Below are 20487 nucleotides of genomic sequence, written 5' to 3' on the forward strand. Positions count from 1 at the left end.
CCTAGGCATAGGGACCACCAGAGCAGCCCCACTCTTTTCTAACTGCTCCAGGGACAATACGGCTGACTCCCTGTTGAGAATCCCTAGATGGGATGAATCTGAAGTCCTTCTAAGAATGGCGTTCTTTGAGAACCTGTGATTCTATAATGCTTGGGTCTCAGTAACTCCATCTGTCGAATGGGAAGCAGAGGGGAGAAGACAGGAATGCAAATGTCTCCATCTTTAGTCTTTCCTAGCTTTGTGGGGAGAAAGGAATCATTATGCAGTTACAGTCAAGGTCATTGGCCTCCGGGTGGTCAGAAAAGGAGAAATGACAGACAGAAGGAAGGAGCCAGGACAGAACTTTCCAAGAAAGGAGAGGTAAGGTAGGCAGAAACCCAGAATATCTAGTCCCCATAGGGTCCCTCTGGCCCTTCTCAAAGCCCTCTGCCCTTGCTCTGTCATTAGAGATGGAGGGAGAGCCATCTTCGAGAACTTGGCATGCTAGCCTTCATCTGTCATGATGGCCTCATTAGCGGCTCCCATGTCCATTGGCAGGACCTCATAAGTGGGGCCTGTCTGACCTTTGGGGCAGCAGATGCTACATCTGGCAGGGCTGATGAAAGACCCCAGGGCTCAGTCCCTTCCTGCCCCTAGTCCCTGCCGGGGTGGCAGGTGGGTCACAGTGCGCTTACTGCAGTGGGTGAGGAGGGAGGCAGGGGGAGGACGTGTGGGGCTCGAGAGTCAGGCTGCCTGGATTCAAACCCAGTTCCCACACTTATTTGATCATGTGACGTTGGACAAGGCCTTTCTGGTTTGTTCCCTTGTCTGCACAATGGGGACAACAATAGTACACATCTTACACAGTTGTTCAGCGTGAGCAGAGCACGGGAATAGTGCCTGGCAGGCAGTGGGCACTCAGGAAGCGGCAGTCCTTGTCCTTCTGGGTGGAGTGCCACCTCTCTCTGTTCCTGGTCACGTGACTCTCATGCCTATTGTGTGGCTTCCAGAGTTTAAGCCATTGCCTGAAAGTTCCACAGTTCACCGAAGCTTGTACTCTCCACCACTCCTTGCCGGAGGGAGGTGTTCTGGGAGGGAGTAGGGAGGGGACCAGTGGAGGCCACTTAGCAAGCAGAGCCAATCTGGGCACTGCTCAAAGTGGGCACCTGAGCACCCAGCTGCCCTCAGCCATGCCCTTCGTAGGTCAGGGAATTAGTGCCCCCCTATGCCACGTACTCCTGTGCAGACAGACACAGGGGGCTCACAGCAGCATTACAGTGTTACCTGCAGCTGCCAGGAGCCCAGTAAAAGGCTATTGGAGCTGCCAAGCCATAGGCAGGGAGATCCCAAGGGGCCCATGAACGAGCTCTCTTGAGTTAGCCGGCAGCTCAGACCCGACTCAGATGTTGTCGGGGGAAGGATGCTCACAGTGTGGAGGCTCTCGATTGGGGCATCTCTCAGTTGCCTTCATGGCACCTGCTTCTGCCTGCCCTTGGCTCACTGTTGCTGGGTGTAGAGAGGGAGAGCATGGTATGGGCAGAGGCTGGGGGCAGCAGCAGGGTCTGTGGCAGACGCTTTGGGTCTGAGGTCAGAGACCTGAGCACCAGTCCCGGTTCTTGGATTCATTATCATTGAGTGTGACATTTAAACTAACAATAATTATGGCACTATCATTACAGATGTCAATGAATAATGAATATGAACTAACAATGAGAATAACTATCTATTCTTAGTGCTTACTATGTGCTGGGCATTACGCCAAGTGCTATCTATGAACTCCCTCCTTTAATTCTTCTAGTCTTATGAGGAAAGTACCGCCAGTCCTGTTTTCAAAGAGGAAACGGCGCTGTGAGGGCTTACTGGCTTGTTCCAGGTCACACAGCAGGTAAAGGGGAGAGGCTGGGACTAATTCCTCTGCGTCCGCTCTGCGGGCCACAGGCTGGACATCCATACCACTTATGAGATGTGAACCACTTTGCCTTCCTGTGCTTCCTTTTGCTCAGTGGCAAAATGATTTTATTTTATTTTTTATTTTATTTTATTTTGTATTTTTCCGAAGCTGGAAACGGGGAGAGACAGTCAGACAGACTCCCACATGCGCCCAACCGGGATCCACCTGGCATGCCCACCAGGGACGACGCTCTGCCCACCAGGGGGCGATGCTCTGCCCCTCAGGGGCGTCACTCTGCTGTGACCAGAGCCACTCTAGCGCCTGGGGCAGAGGCCAAGGAGCCATCCCCAGCGCCCGGGCCATCTTTGCTCCAATGGAGCTTTGGCTGCGGGAGGGGAAGAGAGAGACAGAAAGGAAGGGGGGGGGTGGAGAAGCAAATGGGCGCTTCTCCTATGTGCCCTGGCCGGGAATCGAACCTGGGTCCCCCACACGCCAGGCCGACGCTCTACCGCTGAGCCAACCGGCCAGGGCAGTGGCAAAATGATTTAAAAAACTTTTACTCTGATTGTATTACAGGGTAGTGGTTAAAACTAATTGAATAGGGATGTGACAAGTATTTGTAAGTTCAGACAAGTATTTGTAAATTCATCCATTATTCGGTCAATGATGATTTTTCAACCCCCTATCTTTTGCTGGTTGCTTTTCTAGGGACCAGAGATACAACAGTGAACAAAGCAGGCGAGGTGCTGCCTTGGTTCCCCCTCATGGGGGTGGGATAGGGAGACATACAACACACTAGTCAGTGAATGAACAAGGGTGTTGATTTCTGATGGTGCTCAGTCCTCTGTATAAACTAGGACAAGTGGCAGGACTCACCCTACTTCTGGGTTGGGAAGAAGGGCCATCTTGTAGTAGGCGTCACTTGGAGTTGGAGCCCACTGACTCAGAGTCAGCCATGCAAAGAATGTTAGCCGTAAAGGGAGAGCAGGGAAGGGCTGGCCTGTGGCTGGGGACAGAGTGGAGGGGACCACAGTGCGAGAGGGAGACAGAGTCAGGCAGAGCTGGCCTTGAGAGTCTGTGGATACTGGTAGGCGGTCTGGATTTTATTCTCAGGGCAGTGAGAATCTAATTGCATCATTTAGAAACACATGTGTTGTGGAAAACTAGACCAACAATGGCTTAAACAAATAGAAATCTGTGTTTCTTAGTTATAAAGAAGCCTGCAGCCAGACGGCTGTTGATACCAGTTCAATGGCTGACAATGTTAGGATTGACATCCTACCACTCTCCTGTCCTGGCTTGTTGTAAGTGGCTGTGGTTGCTCCCGGTGTCACATCTATGTACGAGGCAGATTCTGCTCACTTCTCAGTAATCAGAACTGCTCTTAGCTGTAAAGGAGGCTGGAAAATGAAGTCAATTCTAAGAATATTCTTCTTTGGCTTGACCAGGTGGTGGTGCAGTAGATCGTGCATTGGCCTGGGATGCTGAGGACCCAGGTTCGAAACACTGAGGTCGCCAGCTTGAGCGTGGAATCATAGACATGATCCCATGGTTACTGGCTTAAGCACAGAGGTCACTGGCTTGAGCCCAAGGTTGCTGGCTTGAGCAAGGGGTCACTGGCTCGGCTGGAGCCCCCCAGTCAAAGCACGTATGACAAAGCAACCAATAAACAACTAAGGTACTGCAACTATGAGGTGATGCTTCTTATCTCTCTCCCTGCCTGTCTGTCTGTCCCTGTCTTTCTCTCTCTCTCTCTCTCTCGCTAAAAAAAAAAAAAAAAAAAAGAAAAGAAAAAAAGAATATTCTTCTCTGGCCCCAAGAGGGGAAGCAGGAAGGAGAGCCGGGCTGGAGGCGGGGTGTGGGTGCCCAGCCAGTGTGTGCAGCACCAGTGCTTGTCAGCCGCTCACAGGCTTGGGATCTTCCGGGTGGGGCCTGAGACTGCATCTCAGACAAGCTATCCGGAGATGCTGACTGATGTGGATGCTCTGTTGCCCACCGTTTGAGGAACACAGGTAGACATCACTGGGGAGTTTTAAGTAAGAAAGTAGTTACTGGCCCTGCCCAGGTAGTTCACTTGGTTAACTGTTAGCACGCCGTCCTTATATTCCAAGGCTGGGGTTGAATCCTCAGTCAGGGCATGTACAAGAATCAGCCACTGAATGCGTGGATAAGTGGAGCAATGGATCAATGTTTCTCTCTCTCTAAAAATCAATAAAAGAAAAAAAATGTAGTTACCTAATTTCTATGGTTTTGTGATGAATGAATGCAGTGCAGGGTACTAGAAGGGACACTGGGGAGCTAGTTAAGAGCTCAGATATCATGGCCGCTCGGGTTCAGGTGGTGGGTTTTTTTTTTTTTTTTTTTTTGTATTTTTCTGAAGCTGGAAACGGGGAGAGACAGTCAGACAGACTCCCGCATGCGCCCGACCAGGATCCACCCGGCACGCCCACCAGGGGCGACGCTCTGCCCACCAGGGGGCGATGCTCTGCCCCTCCGGGGCGTCGCTCTGCCACGACCAGAGCCACTCCAGCGCCTGGGGCAGAGGCCAAGGAGCCATCCCCAGCGCCCGGGCCATCTTTGCTCCAATGGAGCCTTGGCTGCGGGAGGGGAAGAGAGAGACAGAGAGGAAGGAGGGGGTAGGGGTGGAGAAGCAAATGAGCGCTTCTCCTATGTACCCTGGCCGGGAATCGAACCCGGGTCCCCCGCGCGCCAGGCCGACGCTCTACCGCTGAGCCAACCGGCCAGAGCCAGAACTTCATTCCTTTTTAAGGCCGAATAATATTTCCTCTTGTGGCAGGACCACATCTGTGCATTCATTCCTCTGCCCATGGACATTTGCGTTGTTTCCCCCTTGTGGCTATTGTGACAAATGTTGCTATGCACATGGGTGTGCAAGTGTCTGTTTGAGTCCAGCGGTTGCTGTGCGGTGTTCTGGGCCAGCCGAACTTGCAGGAATAGGAAGGAGAGGCAGGACTAGAATTGAGAATGACTCCGGGGTTTCTTTGCTTGGTGGCGTCGGCATTTATTAAGATGGGAAAGAAGTTGTAAAATGCTCAGCAAACAGCGGGTAATATCATTATTTTATTCAGAATTGTTTTAAGGAGTTATCAGCTATGAAATTACCCTAATAAAGGGACCAACACATCACTTCCAGAACTCATACGTCTGGGGCCTGGGAATACAGGTTTCTGCATTCCTCCAGGAACTGCCTGATTTAAATCAGAAGTTGGCAGACGGTGGCCCAAGTCCAAATCCAGCCCACCACCTGCTCTTGTACAGCCCGAGAGCTTGAGAACAGTTTTCACAGTTTTAAATGTAAATGTGAAAAAAAAGACCATGTAGCCCTTTAGCTAGAACAGTTGTTCAACTTTTCCTCTTGGCCGGCAAAACCTAAAATATTTACTATCTAGCCCTTTACAGAAAAGGTTTGCTGACCCCCGGCCTAAATTAATTGGTTTGGCTCAAACTGAAGAAGTGTGCTCAAGTGGAAATAAACAAAATAAAACAAAAACTAAAACCCTCCTTCCTCACCACGGCTGATGGACTTCTATGTCCCCCCCCCCCGCCAGGAGTATGTGCTGGTTATACCATACAGCAACCATCCCACCCAGCTGAGCCCTCTGCAGGTCACTGAGGTTACGGCCCCAGGTAGTTCAGACCGTGACTCTAATTAATGCCAATGTGGTGCTGTTTACCAGGATCAAGTGATTTATTTCAGCATCTAAATTTTAAATGGTATCTATGCTTCCCGGGAAGCTGTTTGGTTAAGAAAATTGCCCATAATAAATGCATGCAATAAATCTATTATTTTGAACCTAAGGAAAGGTATCCAAATTTTACAAGGGAAAATCAGTTTCTCCTCAACTTACCTAAATATGTGTTTGATAAATAGTTTAAAGCAATGATTTGAATGGGTGCCAAATTATCAGCTTGCCAAAGTGCAATCACGGCTCTTATTTTTCCAATTAATCAGGCAGAAAAAAAAATTCATTTGCTAGAATCTCCCTAGTGAGGCTTCTTCTCTACTCCTCAATTATCCAAGAATCCATGGCACTGATTCGGTCCAACAGGCTTGGTCGCGCTTTGAAGTACTGAGTGGGAAGGTGTCTGGAGAGGGTGGCTTGTCCACTCGGTGGCCCGTCCACTCAGTGGCCCTGGCTTTCGGAGTAGACTGGAGGCTTGCACCTGTCCACTGTTTTTGGTGCATGTGGTATGATTTCTATAGCAAGCTGATCCTGGCCAGTATCAAACGTCTTCCCCGGAGAACTCTCCACACCCCCCTTGGAGGGTGCAGGGCTTGCGCAGGAGACTCTTTGGATCCTTTGCAGATTTACCCCCCTGCTCCTCAGTACAGCTAGTGCTTGACTTACGACCACGACTGGTTCCAACAGACTGGTGGTAACACGATTTGGTCGTAAGTTGAGTAGGCTATATGTACAGTACTGTGAAATGAAGTTATAAAAATCTTTAAGTCATATTTTATCATAGTTTTCTTTTATTATTGTTATATATCATAATTTTCTTTGTTCATTTTATGCCATTTGTATCATCTCTATACCATTTTGTTTCTTATTTTTACATTCAGCAGGTTTAAGTAAAACACTACATTATCAGCACAACTGGTTTAATATTTGCAAAACATACAAAATTACAAAATACAGCCTGACCAGGTGGTGGCGCAGTGGATAGAGCGTCGGACTGGGATGCGGAAGGACCCAGGTTCGAGACCCCGAGGTGGCCAGCTTGAGCGCGGGCTCATATGGCTTGAGCAAAGAGCTCACCAGCTTGGACCCAAGGTCCCTGGCTCCAGCAGGGGGTTACTCGGTCTGCTGAAGGCCCGCGGTCAAGGCACATGTGAGAAAGCAATCAATGAACAACTAAGAAGTCGCAACGCGCAACGAGAAACTGATGATTGATGCTTCTCATCTCTCTCCGTTCCTGTCTGTCTGTCCCTGTCTATCTCTGCCTCTGTAAAAATAAATAAATAAATAAATAAATAAAAATTAAAAAAAAAAAAAAAAAAAAAAAAAAACAAAATTACAAAATACAGGTGTAAAAAATACCATAGGAAACATTTTCCCAATTGCAAAACATATCAAAATATATAAACATGTATGAAACATTTTATTGGCCGCTGGTGCTTGGCTGCGGATCGTTGATGTCGTGTCATCTGAGGCAGCAGTTGGGGTTACTGGAGTTGTTTTTTTCATAAACATGTGCGATCGCATTCACTTTCTTTCCTCCTTTGTACTTGTTTGTTGATTGCTGTCTCATATGCGCCTTGACCAGGGGGTTACAGCAGAGCAAGTGGCCCCTTGCTCAAGCCAGTGACTTTGGGCTCAAACCAGCGACCATGGGGTCATGTCTATGACCCCATGCTCAAGCCAGTGACCCTGCACTCAAGCTGATGAGCCTGTGCTCAAGTCGGATGAGCCTGCGCTCATTTTTGTGTCGAGATCAATGGCCTTTCTTTCTTTCTTGGCAGGCTGAGGCGTAGATAAAGACAATTTCCTCTTGGTAGACACCTTGGGAGGGGTTTGATGAAAAATATCCAAGACACAAAACACAAATTGTTGTACTGAGCCTGGAATAACAGTTGAAATGGTGCACGCAGAGATGGTAGTGCTGCCGGAAGCTGGTCCTCACTGTTGAACGCTCAGCTGGGCAATGCTTGCACTGCCAGGCGCAGAGCAGTCGTGGCTAGCGATTGTGGTCGTAAAGTTGAATGGTCGTAAGTTGCATAGGTCGTAAGTCGATCAATATCTGTAATCCCTTCTGCATACCAAGGTAGATCAGGAGTGATGGGCTTTCTGAGGCATAGGAAGTCCTGGGCAATGGATGTCTACTTGCCTCACCTTTGCATAACCAAGAGGGGTTCGTGGGAGTCTTCCTCTTCTCCCCCACTGAGAACACTGGACTCACATGATTTGTTGGTTCACCTGGTGGAAGTGGCCAGCAGCTTCTGTTTTGCAAAGTTCATTTATTCACTCATCAGATGCTTATACAGCATCTCATGCACTGGGCACTGTCCTAGGCACTTGGGACATACCACTGAGCAAAGCAACAAAGAACCCCTGCCCTCATGAAGCTTCATGGGAGCATGTTAAGTTCTGCTCTGGAATACAGCACACTGCTGGGAGGCCCAGAGGTAGAAGGACCAGGTGCTGTGCATGTGGGTGTCCAGGGCACTGGGAAAGGCTTCACACGAGGAGATTTGCTGGGGTTTTGAATGCTGAGTAGAATTTGCCAAGGCACACCGGGGCAGGGTAGGGGAACAGATGCCCTGGTTTCTTACAAATAAATCAGCTCCAGGAGGGGTCACTCAGGGAAAAAGGCATCTGTGAGTAGGCTCGGGCCACTGAGGGATTTGAATGCTGTGCAAAGAAGTTTGGACTTCATTTATGGCCTCGCTTTCAGGGACCCCAGTAGTGAGCAGGGTAGGGGGAGACATTTACAAAGGTTTCACGGTGAGTGGCGCCCTCTCCAGCTGTTCCCTGCCTCTCTTCCATTGGTTTATGGTCCAGCCAAAGTCTCCGTTCAAGGGCTGGCTATGTGGGTGCCTAATGGAGGGTGCCCTGATGTGCTGTCTCATCCCCAACCTTTCTAGTGATCTCACTGAATAACTTCTCCCCTTCCTGGGTGCCTGCGTGCAGCACCTACTGATTTAGGACCAGAATTCATTAGCACCCTTTCTCCCTCTGGGCATCTTCAAGGGCCAGGACGATTTCCTCTGGCTGGTCTTTTCAGCTCTAAGTGGTTCTCTGTATACAGTGTTTCTAACTGTGGGCTCAGTCCCAACCCTGGGGGCTCTGAAACAGCAGCAGGTGGGACTCTGACCAGGTTCCCTTCAAGGTTGGTCCTTGGACCATGTGAGCTTGCATCACCCTGTTGAAAATAAATGCAGACCCCACCTCAGATCTGCTGAATTTGAATCTTCAAGAGTGGGGCACGGAGCCAGCTTTTAGGATATGCCCCCTCCCCAGTAGTCCTTATACATTTGCAAGTTTGAGTACGACTCTGTAAAAGACAAGCTCTTAACATTTTGGGGGAGCTGAGGGGAGCTTTCCTTGATTAGATTTTATGCATTTAGCACCCAGATATGATAGAACCTTGGCTCTGGCCTCTGCCTGCTGGTGTCTCAGCCTCCAGAGTCACCATCAGGAGGTTGTTGTTCCATGTAGAAAGGGTGAAACTGTCTAACTTAAAGCTACATTTTTTTTTTTTAATTTCCTGAAGCTGGAAACGGAGAGAGACAGTCAGACAGACTCCCACATGCGCCTGACCGGGATCCACCTGGCACGCCCACCAGGGGCGATGCTCTGCCCACCAGGGGGCGATGCTCTGCCCCTCCGGGGCATTGCTCTGCCGCGACCAGAGCCACTCTAGCGCCTGGGGCAGAGGCCAAGGAGCCATCCCCAGCGCCCGGGCCATCTTTGCTGCAATGGAGCCTTGGCTGCGGGAGGGGAAGAGAGAGACAGAGAGGAAGGAGGGGGGTGGGGGTGGAGAAGCAAATGGGCGCTTCTCCTATGTGCCCTGGCTGGGAATCGAACCCGGGTCCCCCACACGCCAGGCCGACGCTCTACCGCTGAGCCAACCGGTCAGGGCCAAAGCTACATCTTCTTGCCTGGGATTTACACCCCATGGCTCTGGTTCTGCCTTCTGGAGTCACACGGAGCAAGCCCAATGACTCTCCTCAACCTGGGCAGTCCTTCAGGCATCTGAAGGCTGCTGTCATATCAAGATCCTTAAATTTTTTTGACTAGTCTTTATCTGTTATGATTTCCATTCACTTTTCTGTCCTGTGTGCTCTTCTGAATGCCGACTCTGTGCTATGAACTTTCTATGTGTTAACTTTCCCTGAATCCTCCCACTGTTCTGATAAGGCTGCCTTTATCATCTCCATTTCACAGATGAGAAAATACAGGTCCAAAGAGGTAAAGAGACTTTCCTAATGTTACAACTACTTTGTGCCAGAGCTTGGATTTGAAATCAAGTTTAGCTAGAACACCAAAGCCAGAACTGTGTTATTATCCTCATTTTACAGATGGAGAAACTGAGGCTTAGAGAAGTTAAGGGCCTACTTAAATCACACAGCATCAAGCGGGAGAGCTGGGATATAACCTCAGGGCCTGTATTCTTTAATTTTTTTTTTTTTTTTACAGAGACAGAGTCAGAGAGAGGGATAGACAGGGACAGACAGACAGGAATGCAGAGATGAGAAGCATCAATCATTAGTTTTTCATTGCGCATTGCAACATCTTAGTTGTTCGTTGATTGCTTTCTCATATGTGCCTTGACCGTGGGCCTTCAGCAGACCGAGTAACTAACCCCTTGCTCGAGTGAGCGACCTTGGGTACAAGTTGGTGAGCTTTGCTCAAACCAGATGAGCCCGCGCTCAAGCTGGCGACCTCGGGGTCTCGAACCTGGGTCCTCGGCATCCCAGTCCGATGCTCTATTCACTGCGCCACCACCTGGTCAGGCAGGACCTGTATTCTTAATCATTATGCCAAGTACTGCTTTCTCATGTAATAATCAGGCCTGTATCAGAACTCTGCTGCTTAACACAGGGACTGGCAGGCACATAGCAGCCAGAGAAACATTGGCCAATATTATTATTGATATTATTCTAGAACTTGACACTGTTCCTATCTAATATAAAAAATATATAGACACAGGCCCTGGCCGGTTGGCTCAGTGATAGAGCGTCGGCCTGCTGTGCAGAGGTCCTGGGTTCGATTCCCAGCCAGGGCACACAGGAGAGGCGCCCATCTGCCTCTTCACCCCTCCCCCTCCTTCCTCTCTGTCTCTCTCTTCCCCTCCCGCAGCCAAGGCTCCATTGGAGCAAAGATGGCCCGGGCACTGGGGATGGCTCCTTGGCCCCTGCCCCAGGCGCTAGAGTGGCTCTGGTCATGGCAGAGCAACGCCACAGAGGGGCAGAGCATCACCCCCTGGTGGGCAGAGCGTCGCCCCCTGGTGGGTGTGCCGGGTGGATCCCGGTCGGGTGCATGCGGGAGTCTGTCTCTCCCTGTTTCCAGCTTCAGAAAAAAAAAAAAAAAAAAAAAAAAAAAAATATATATATATATATATATATATATAGATAGATAGATAGATAGATACATATATATTATGGACAAATATACACATATTATATCAAAGGGAATGCATTTGCAAACTTGAAATACTGTAAGATCACTGAAATTGCTGTTGTTGGGGGGAGGGGAGGAGGTTTCAAACCATCCTTGGGAATGGCTAGTGCCATTCAACACCACCAGTGCTTACTGAAAACTTAGCACATACTCAGAAGAAGAGGGTCCCTGTGTCAGAGGCAATGGCTGGCCACTCATAGCCAAACCCCTTGCTTACACACTGGCTCAAATTTTGTTTGGGTATTGGGCGGCCATGTGCTTCATGACCCCTACCCCATTAACAAAGGCTAAATGTTAATGATCCTAAACCTCTCACCCCTGATTGCACATTAGCATCCCGCAGGAAGGTTTTCAAACTAGGACATGAGGAGAGGTGCGGCAGGCCAATGAAATCAGACACTCTGAAGGTGTGTGTGTAGGGGGGAAGCAGGTTGTTTTTTTTTAAGGTGAGAGGAGGGGAGATAGTGAGGCAGACTCCTGCATGCATCCTGACCAGTATCTACCTGGCAACCCCGTCTGGAGCTGATGCTCAAACCAACCGAGCTATCCTCAGTGCCTGGGGTCACACTCAAAACAATCAAGCCACTGGCTGTGGGAGGAGAAGAGGGAGAGAAGGGGAGAAGGAAGGGAGAGAAGCAGATGGTCGCTTCTCCTGTGTGCCCTGACTGGTAATTGGGAATCGAATCCAGGTCATCCATATGCCAGGCTGACGCTCTATCCACTGAGCCACTGGCCAGGGCCAGCAGGTGATTCTAATGTGCACTCAGGGCAGGTCTAAGCTAATTATGATAATTCCATCCCTCTTGCTCACTAGCCTTATGTCTGGCGTGTGATGCAACGCTGGCCAATAAGACACCAGAAAAGTGTGTACAGAGGGATGTAAAGGAAAGCTTTGGTTTCTACTCTCTTCTAAGTGCTTCACTCCCAACACTTCTTGTGGTGGTTTTTCCCTCACCAAGCGATTCTGTCCGATTAGTGCCTGAGGGGCAAGTCCTTGAGAAACTCAGACCTGGAGCCAAGAGGGTTCTTGGCTTCCTGCTGGAAAGAATTCAAGACGTGAGCCAGACAAGAGGTTAAAGCAGAAGCAAGTGTATTGAGCAGAGGATAAGCATAAAAAGTCACTCCACAGACAGCCTGACGGACTCGCCTCACAAGAGAAGGAAGAGAGACCCCCCAACCATCTCTAGAGGCTGAGCTTGTATCTGTTTGTAGTTTCTATGGAAATTGCTGGTATAGGGAAAGAGAGAGTGGAAAACAAACATTGGGATTAGCTTTAACCTTCATAAAGTCTATGTTGTGGTCTGTTTTCCCTTTATGCTATGGGGTGAACGACAAGGTTTGGGTGAGTAGCTATGAATCTTCACAGGGATTTTCTTTGTCCGGAGGCTCATCCTGGTCTGTTTGCACCTCTGGTCAGCCGAGTTCCGTGTCAGGCAGCACATAGCAGGCCCCTGATTTAACTTTGACTTTAATGCATATAATTCTCACACCCCCTCCAACGTTATTACAACTCAATTCAGCTCTGGCGCTGTCTACCTGGAGTCAGCATCAGATTCCACAGGTAAAGGGCTAAGTCCTATGAAACTGTCCCTCACCCTACTTTAAACACGAATTGCAAGTTCAAGTTGTTATCTGTGCTTCTAACCTACTGGCTCTAGAGTGGAGGTTCTCACAACCTCAGTGAGCTCGATGAATTTGATAGAATGGCTCATAGAACTCAGGAAAAGTCTATTGACTAGGTTACCAGTTTGTTATGAAAGGATACAACTCAGGAAAGGCCAGGTGGAGGAGACGCAGAGGGCGAGGGAGGGGGAAGGGCCCCGGGGGCGTGCCGCATACCTGTCATCTCTGCACACTTACCAGCCTGGACGCTCTCTGGATCCCTTCCGTTAGGGCTTTCTTGTTTTTGTTTTTAAATGGAGGCTTCATATAACAGGCATAGTTGATGGAATCATTGGGCATTGGTGATTCAACTCCATTTCCAGCCCCTCTCTCTTCCCAGGAGGTTGAGTGGTGGGGTTGAGTGTCACCTGGTTGCTTCCTCTGGCAACAAGCTCCCATTTTGTGGCTGGTTGTCTCGGGGATTTCCAAAACCACCTTATGAACATAAATTCAGGTGTGGTTGAAAGGATCTTGTTATAATCAACAAAAGAGTCTCCTTTTACCTTTATGGCTCTTATCACTTAGGAAATTCCAAGGGTTTTATCCGCTCTCTGCCAGGAGTAGAGACAAAGACCAAATATATATTTCTTACTCTACATCACAATATCACAGGGGAACCTGGGAAGGTTTCAATAGCTCTGAGCCTGTCTTTGGATGTTATTGTCGAGCCTGGACTGTCTGTCTGTCTCTGTTCTAGGCCTCCAGTGACTACACTGGTAAAGCCAAAAGGATGCTAAAGGAAGCTAACTCAATCCCCTGACTTTTTGAGCCATTAAATTAACATAATCTGGAAGGCCTCTGCCTCTAGGCTTCTTGTCCTCTGAGATATTTAATGGAGATACATTCTGATAAATGCATTGTTAGGTGATTTCGGAGTTGTGAAAATGCTTAGGGGCAGTGATGAACAAAACATGAGTGTAAATCAAGCAAAAGAGAAAGTGATGCCATCGAGAGACTCGGTAAACACGGCATGTATTGATAGACAGACATGAGCGGGGCAGGAAAGATAGGCCAGGTGCAGGATGTCACTGTTAGAATCCATGGGAGTCCGAAAGACCAGAGTAACAGGCTTTATTGAAAGAAAGAAAGGAACCCTGCCAGGCACTTCTCAGGGGGAGAAGAGTGCCGGTTACAGACTAGGGGAGAGTTATATAGTGTTTAGGAGAACCTGAGGGGATACTGAGGCAAAAGTCCTGATATGTCCGGAATGCTCCTCCTTGGGGGACTTCGAGCATGTGGGTGTTGAATAAAAAATCCTGGTATGTCTGGAGCCCCTCCTTGGGGTGGCTTCTCAGCTTTTTGGAATTCCTCTGTCTCGGGTCAATAGTCCAGTAAGGGTGAGGTCTGACAGATAAGCGGAACATCAAGAGGGCAGTTTGGAATTCACGTATCTATCAGTCACCAGGGTGGAAAGCCCCGGGTGCCTAGCTACAAGAACACAAGTACTGTAGGGTGGGACCTCTCCCCCAGGGTGACCTTTCCTCCCCCGGCGTATGGCAGTCATGTGGTAGACCCCTGGAGAGAAACCAGGGGGCCGGAGAATAGCCTACTAGAACTCCCATACAAGCCCTTGCATGACCACCCCCTTAACAATTAAGCCCTCTGGACAATGAGGTTCTGACCCACATCAAATAATCTTAGGAACACAGTTGAGGTCAAACTAGAGATGACATCTAGGCCTCAGTTGTGTTTCAGCTCCCGGCCCAGAAAACCAGTAAGGCCAGGCAGGACAGTGCTATGGATGACATCAGGACCAGCTGTGATGACTAATGACTTCCTGCCCTGGTGCTGACCAATCAGTGGAGACCATGACCCTGAAAGAACACATCTGGAAAGCTATGAGTAGTCTATTGAGATCTTCTCCTGAGACCTCCCCTAAAATCCCCACCTTTACAGAACAGATAAAACCCCTTAAGATGAAGGACCCAGGCCCTGGCCGGTTGGCTCAGCGGTAGAGCGTCGGCCTGGCGTGCGGGGGACCCGGGTTCGATTCCCGGCCAGGGCACATAGGAGAAGCGCCCATTTGCTTCTCCACCCCCCCTCTCCTTCCTCTCTGTCTCTCTCTTCCCCTCCTGCAGCCGAGGCTCCATTGGAGCAAAGATGGCCCGGGCGCTGGGATGGCTCCTTGGCCTCTGCCCCAGGCGCTAGAGTGGCTCTGGTCGCGGCAGAGCGACCCCCCGGAGGGGCAGAGCATCGCCCCTGGTGGGCGTGCCGGGTGGATCCCGGTCGGGCGCATGCGGGAGTCTGTCTGACTGTCTCTCCCCGTTTCCAGCTTCAGGAAACAAAACAAAACAAAAGATGAAGGACCCAGTGTGCGTGGGTCCTCCCTCTCTGGAGCACACCCGTGCCTTTCCGCCTCACCTCCTCCCAGGTGTGTTCTCCTTCCTTTCTCCTACGCTCCAAGGATCCTTCTTTTGGCTCTGTACTTGCTTCCTGAGCCCGTACAGCTCAGCTGGCTCACTTCTTCTACCCCTGTAACTTTCCAAATACATTTTTGCTTGTATTTGAGTTTTGGCTCTGAATTATTTCCTAGCCAAAATCAAGCACCAAGGTCTAATATCTGGTACCGTTAACCGTATGAAGCTGCTGCCTGGGTATCATGGCTTACTGTTTGACAGCAGCCTTTTCTTTCTTTTTTTTTTTTTTTTTTTTTTTTGTATTTTTCCGAAGCTGGAAACGGGGAGAGACAGTCAGACAGACTCCCGCATGTGCCCAACCAGGATCCACCCGGCATGCCCACCAGGGGCGACGCTCTGCCCACCAGGGGGCGATGCTCTGCCCCTCCGGGTTGTCGCTCTGCCGCGACCAGAGCCACTCTAGCGCCTGGGGCAGAGGCCAAGGAGCCATCCCCAGCGCCTGGGCCATCTTTGCTCCAATGGAGCCTCGGCTGCGGGAGGGGAAGAAAGAGACAGAGAGGAAGGAGAGGGGGGTGGAGAAGCAAATGGGCGCTTCTCCTATGTGCCCTGGCTAGGAATCGAACCCGGGTCCCCTGCACGCCAGGCCGACGCTCTACCGCTGAGCCAACCGGCCAGGGCCAGCCTTTTCTTTTTAATACGTAGAAAGAGTATACTCTAAAATAATGATAAAAATGTCCATGTAAGAAATGTCCAAACCTGTAGAGGATATTTATAAGTTTATCAGAGGCAAACTGATGGCATTGCCAGGAAAGCAAGATCTCAAATTCTCCCAAGAATGATAGTTTAACAGTTTCCTTTATACATTAGGAATTGCGGGGGCAATGTAAGGAAGATTACATGAAGGTAGGAGACAGCAAGGCCAACATCATCACAAATAGGTGAGTAATGCGTTGCACTAACGACATGGTGACTATGACAGCTACATCACTACTAGGTGATAGCAATTTTTCAGCTCCATTATAATCTCGTAACACTCTTATATATGAGGTCCATTGTTGATCGAAACGTCATTATGCAGTGCATGACTGTAATGTGTCCTTATTACTGAAGCTGCTTTGAGTTGGGACTTTGTTACTTGAAGCTAATAGCATTCCTGATTATGGTCCCTAAAGAGCTCACAGTGCTGCTCGGGTGACAAGGAACACATCAGGTCTCATTAAGTCACCACATGGCCCCAGTTAATAACTCAGCACCAACCCCACTGTTAGAGGCTCCACGAGCTGGGAGAGCAGGCTTGACTCAGAGGGAGCTGCTGAGTGCGGGAAGAATTCGTGGAGAAGGAGGGGAGGCGAAGAGTGGGTGGGCAGACTTGAATTACAGAAGTGACTCAGAGCTTCAGCTTTAGAACTTGCCTTGACCACTTGCTAGCACTGAGACTTGGGGAAACTGACTTAACCTCAGTTTCTTATCTGTTAAGTGGGGATAATAGTAAGGCCTACATCATGGGGCTTTGTTAAAATTTCAACAGACATTTAGCATGGTGTGTAGCACATGGCAAGCTTTAAGAAAAAGCCTTGCCCTGGCCGGTTGGCTCAGTGGTAGAGCATTGGCCTGGCGTGCGGGGGACCCGGGTTCGATTCCCGGCCAGGGCACATAGGAGAAGCGCCCATTTGCTTCTCCACCCCCACCCCCCTCCTTCCTCTCTGTCTCTCTCTTCCCCTCCCGCAGCCAAGGCTCCATTGGAGCAAAGATGGCCCGGGCGCTGGGGATGGCTCCTTGGCCTCTGCCCCAGGCGCTAGAGTGGCTCTGGTTGCGGCAGAGCGACGCCGGAGGGGCAGAGCATCGCCCCCTGGTGGGCAGAGCTTCACCCCTGGTGGGCGTGCCGGGTGGATCCCGGTCGGGCGCATGCGGGAGTCTGTCTGACTGTCTCTCCCCATTTCCAGCTTCAGAAAAATACAAAGAAACAAAACAAAAACAAAAACAAAAAAAAAGCCTTTGGGATGGTTATTCCCAAGGCACAAGTCTCCGAGAACCCTGGCTATAGCCACATTCCGGCCGCCTGTCCTGAGCCAGCTAGCGCGTTTTCTCTCTCCGCAGGGTCGCGCTCAGCTGCTGCAGGTGTGATGAAGACATTCACTGGAAAAGCAGATCTTTTCCCCGGGATGCTTCTGTTTCTTCTTGCTTGTGCTGTGGCCTTGTTCTACGAGGTTCTGGATCTCAAGGCTCAGCTCTCCCCCTTTATATAGATCCTGAACTAGTCCCCAGTTGCCTGGCTTGTTTCTGGCCATGAATTTGGATTCCCTTGTCTTACAGATCTGGAGGTACCCATCCTGACCTGCCCCGGTGGATGCTCTGAGGGTAAAACTTCCCTGTTGATAAATGTGCTCAAGGCTGCGCTGAGCTTCCTTTAGGAGTGTGAATGTTGGGAGACCGCCGCAGTGAGAATGCACCCGAAGCCTCCTGTCAGGTCTTTAATTTATGTGGATTTTGTATCTGACTTAAAAAAAAATGTTTAAGATGGTTTATTCTGGTTTGTTTTCCAACCGTCAGTCTAGTAGGTAATTGAAGTGAGAAGGAGCGAAGCTGGTCCTGGCGGTTCTGGTTAACCAATTAGCATCTGATAACTGGGATAAAAACATGATCTAACCAGTCTAAGCCCTGAGTACCTTTCTTACATCTCTATAAACAGACACAGCTAAAGAACTGGCTCTTCAGTAATGATGATTTTCTGTCACTGTTGGCCTGGCTTGAGCCCGAAATTGCTGCCCCAGAAAGGACATTGCTGTCTGCGTATTTCATCCAGTTGCTCCGACTCCATTTCCTCTCACTTTTCCGGATTCTGTGCTGCCGTATCTTTGTTGGCTGTGGTGTCCGTTTCTAGGAGTCTCCTAAATAAATAATGATGTTTGCTCTCTGATGGCCTCTTACCGATGCTGCTAAAATGTTTTGGTTCTTATCCCTCCAAGCTCTAAATTTTAACCATTATAAAGAAACCCTTTCCCCTTTAAGTTTCAGTTGGCGGCAGTACTGGCTCATTTGGATGGCCTATTATTATGTTGCTTAAAAAATTTTTTTTGGCCCTGGCCGGTTGGCTCAGTGGTAGAGCGTCGGCCTGGCGTGCGGAAGTCCCGGGTTCGATTCCCGGCCAGGGCACACAGGAGAAGCGTCCATCTGCCTCTCCACCCCTCCCCCTCTCCTTCCTCTCTGTCTCTCTCTTCCCCTCCCGCAGCCAAGGCTCCATTGGAGCAAAAGATGGCCCAGGCGCTGGGGATGGCTCCTTGGCCTCTGCCCCAGGCGTTAGACTGGCTCTGGTCGCGACAGAGCAACGCCCCGGATGGGCAGAACATCGCCCCCTGGTGGGCAGAGCATCGCCCCCTGGTGGGCGTGCCGGTTGGATCCCGGTCGGGTGCATGCAGGAGTCTGTCTGACTGCTTCCCCGTTTCCAGCTTCAGAAAAATACAAAAAAGAAAAAAAAAAAGAAAAAAATTATTTATTTATTTAATTTATTTTTTTTACAGAGACAGAGAGAGTTAGAGAGAGGGATAGATAGGGACAGACAGACAGGAAGGGAGAGAGATGAGAAGCATTAATCATCAGTTTTTCGTTGCGACACCTTAGTTGTTCATTGATTGCTTTCTCATATGTACCTTGACCGGGGACTACAGCAGACCGAGTGACCCCTTGTTCAAGCCAACGACCTTGGATTCAAGCTGGTGAACTTTGCTCAAACCAGATGAGCCCGTGCTCAAACCGGTGACCTCGGGGTCTCGAACCTGGTCCGATGCATCCCAGTCTGACGCTCTATCCACTGCGCCACCGCCTGGTCAGGCATGTTACTTTTTTAAACATTTTTTTATTCTTTTTTTTTTCAGAGAGGAGAGAGAGAGAGAGAGAGAAGGTGAGAAGGAGCAGGAAGAAACAACTCCCATATGTGCCTTAACCAGGCAAGCCCAGGGTTCCGAACTGGGCACCTCAGCGTCCCAGGTCAATGCCTCATCCACTGCGCAACCACAGGTCAGGCGCATGTTGCTTTTTTTAAATTGTTATTGTGAAGCCACTTATCATTTAGTCAAAGGATTAGTCAAGTCTGGAATTGAGGGTGAAACGGGCATTTTACATTTTTTTTTTATTATTTATTTATTCATTTTAGAGGAGAGAGAGAGAGATTGAGAGAGAGAGAGACAGACAGACAGAAGGGGGGGAGGAGCAGGAAGCTTCAACTCCCATATGTGCCTTGACCGTACAAGCCCAGGGTTTTGAACCGGCGACCTCAGCATTTCCAGGTCAACGCTTTATCCACTGCGCCAACACAGGTCAGGCGAAACGGGCATTTTAGAGATCCTCACTAGGCTCTTTATATTTAGTTCTGAAGAAATTTTTCTAATTTTATTAAATACATGTCCTTTTGCCTTGAAGTAAATATATAATTGTTGGCTATCATGCTGTTCTGAGGAGAAGCAAATAGTGCTCTGATGGACTCAGTTACATTTAGGAAAATAATTGGAGAAAATAAAGGCTGTTGAGGCAAAAATGTTTCCAACCTTTTAAATTTTGAGTCCTAAATTTTCGTGTAGGTTTTTTGTGTTGTACCTGTGGTGTGGGTCTGTTTCATAGTGCAATTCTGGGGAGGAAAATGCAGTTTGGGAAAGTGAGAAGATCCATTGTAGGATGTCTTTGGGGACATCCTTATTCGGGTGGCTTGAAATTGGTTGCCATAGATTTTTTGTCAGTATTGGCCAAGAACTGGGAAGTAACCACAGTTTTTTAGATTTAGTGAAACCTTTTTGATGAAAAAAAAGTTTATTTATTGATTTAGCGAGAGAGAGAAAGAGAGAGAGAGAGAGAGAGAGAGAGAGAGAGAGAGAGATATGGAGACAGGAACATAGATCTGCTCTTGTATGTGTCCCGACCAGGGACTGAACTGGCAGCGTCTGTGCTTCCAGATGACACTCTAACCAACCGAGCTTTCTGGCAGGGCTGACTTCCGGACTTTAACAGGTAATCATAATATGAAAAGTTTATGCTAACTTACCATCAAGAAAGAATACAAAGAACTTCCATAGGTGCCCTATTGATTCAGGTGTGAGTTACATTTGCAATGAGTCTAGCTATTTTTTTGTCTTGGGCTGAATAGAAAAGGGGATCTCATTGCCCAGTGGGTTAGCGTCTCTCCTCTGTCGAAGTTTACAATATGTCAGATTCTCAGATTCCCTAACTTGTGGCTGTAAAGGACAACAGTTCTTTTTGAGCCAGCTTTGGATAATCATCAATGAAAGACACCTGGAATAGTATCAAAGTGGTGGGTGTAGAAGGTTCTGGCTTCTGTGGGTAGGTCAGAGAGCCTAGGAAATGCCAAGAAATCATCCCTTAGCCAGATGATGCCTCCTACAGCCCTCCAGAACTTTGACTAGCCTGTTCCTGCTTCTCATCTAGGCTCATTCATGTGACTTTA

At 49.1% G+C, this 20487-nt stretch overlaps 1 non-coding gene across 1 annotated transcript; it reads left to right on the forward strand.

Moving 5' to 3' along the window:
• Positions 1–10545: 10545 nt before the first annotated feature.
• On the forward strand, positions 10546–10621 carry TRNAS-GCU (transfer RNA serine (anticodon GCU)). The gene has a single exon. It is a non-coding gene; the product is annotated as a tRNA-Ser (tRNA).
• The last annotated feature ends 9866 nt before the right edge of the window (positions 10622–20487 follow it).

Source organism: Saccopteryx bilineata, chromosome 7, assembly GCF_036850765.1.
Source record: "Saccopteryx bilineata isolate mSacBil1 chromosome 7, mSacBil1_pri_phased_curated, whole genome shotgun sequence".
In the NCBI taxonomy this organism is placed as follows: Eukaryota; Metazoa; Chordata; class Mammalia; order Chiroptera; family Emballonuridae; genus Saccopteryx; species Saccopteryx bilineata.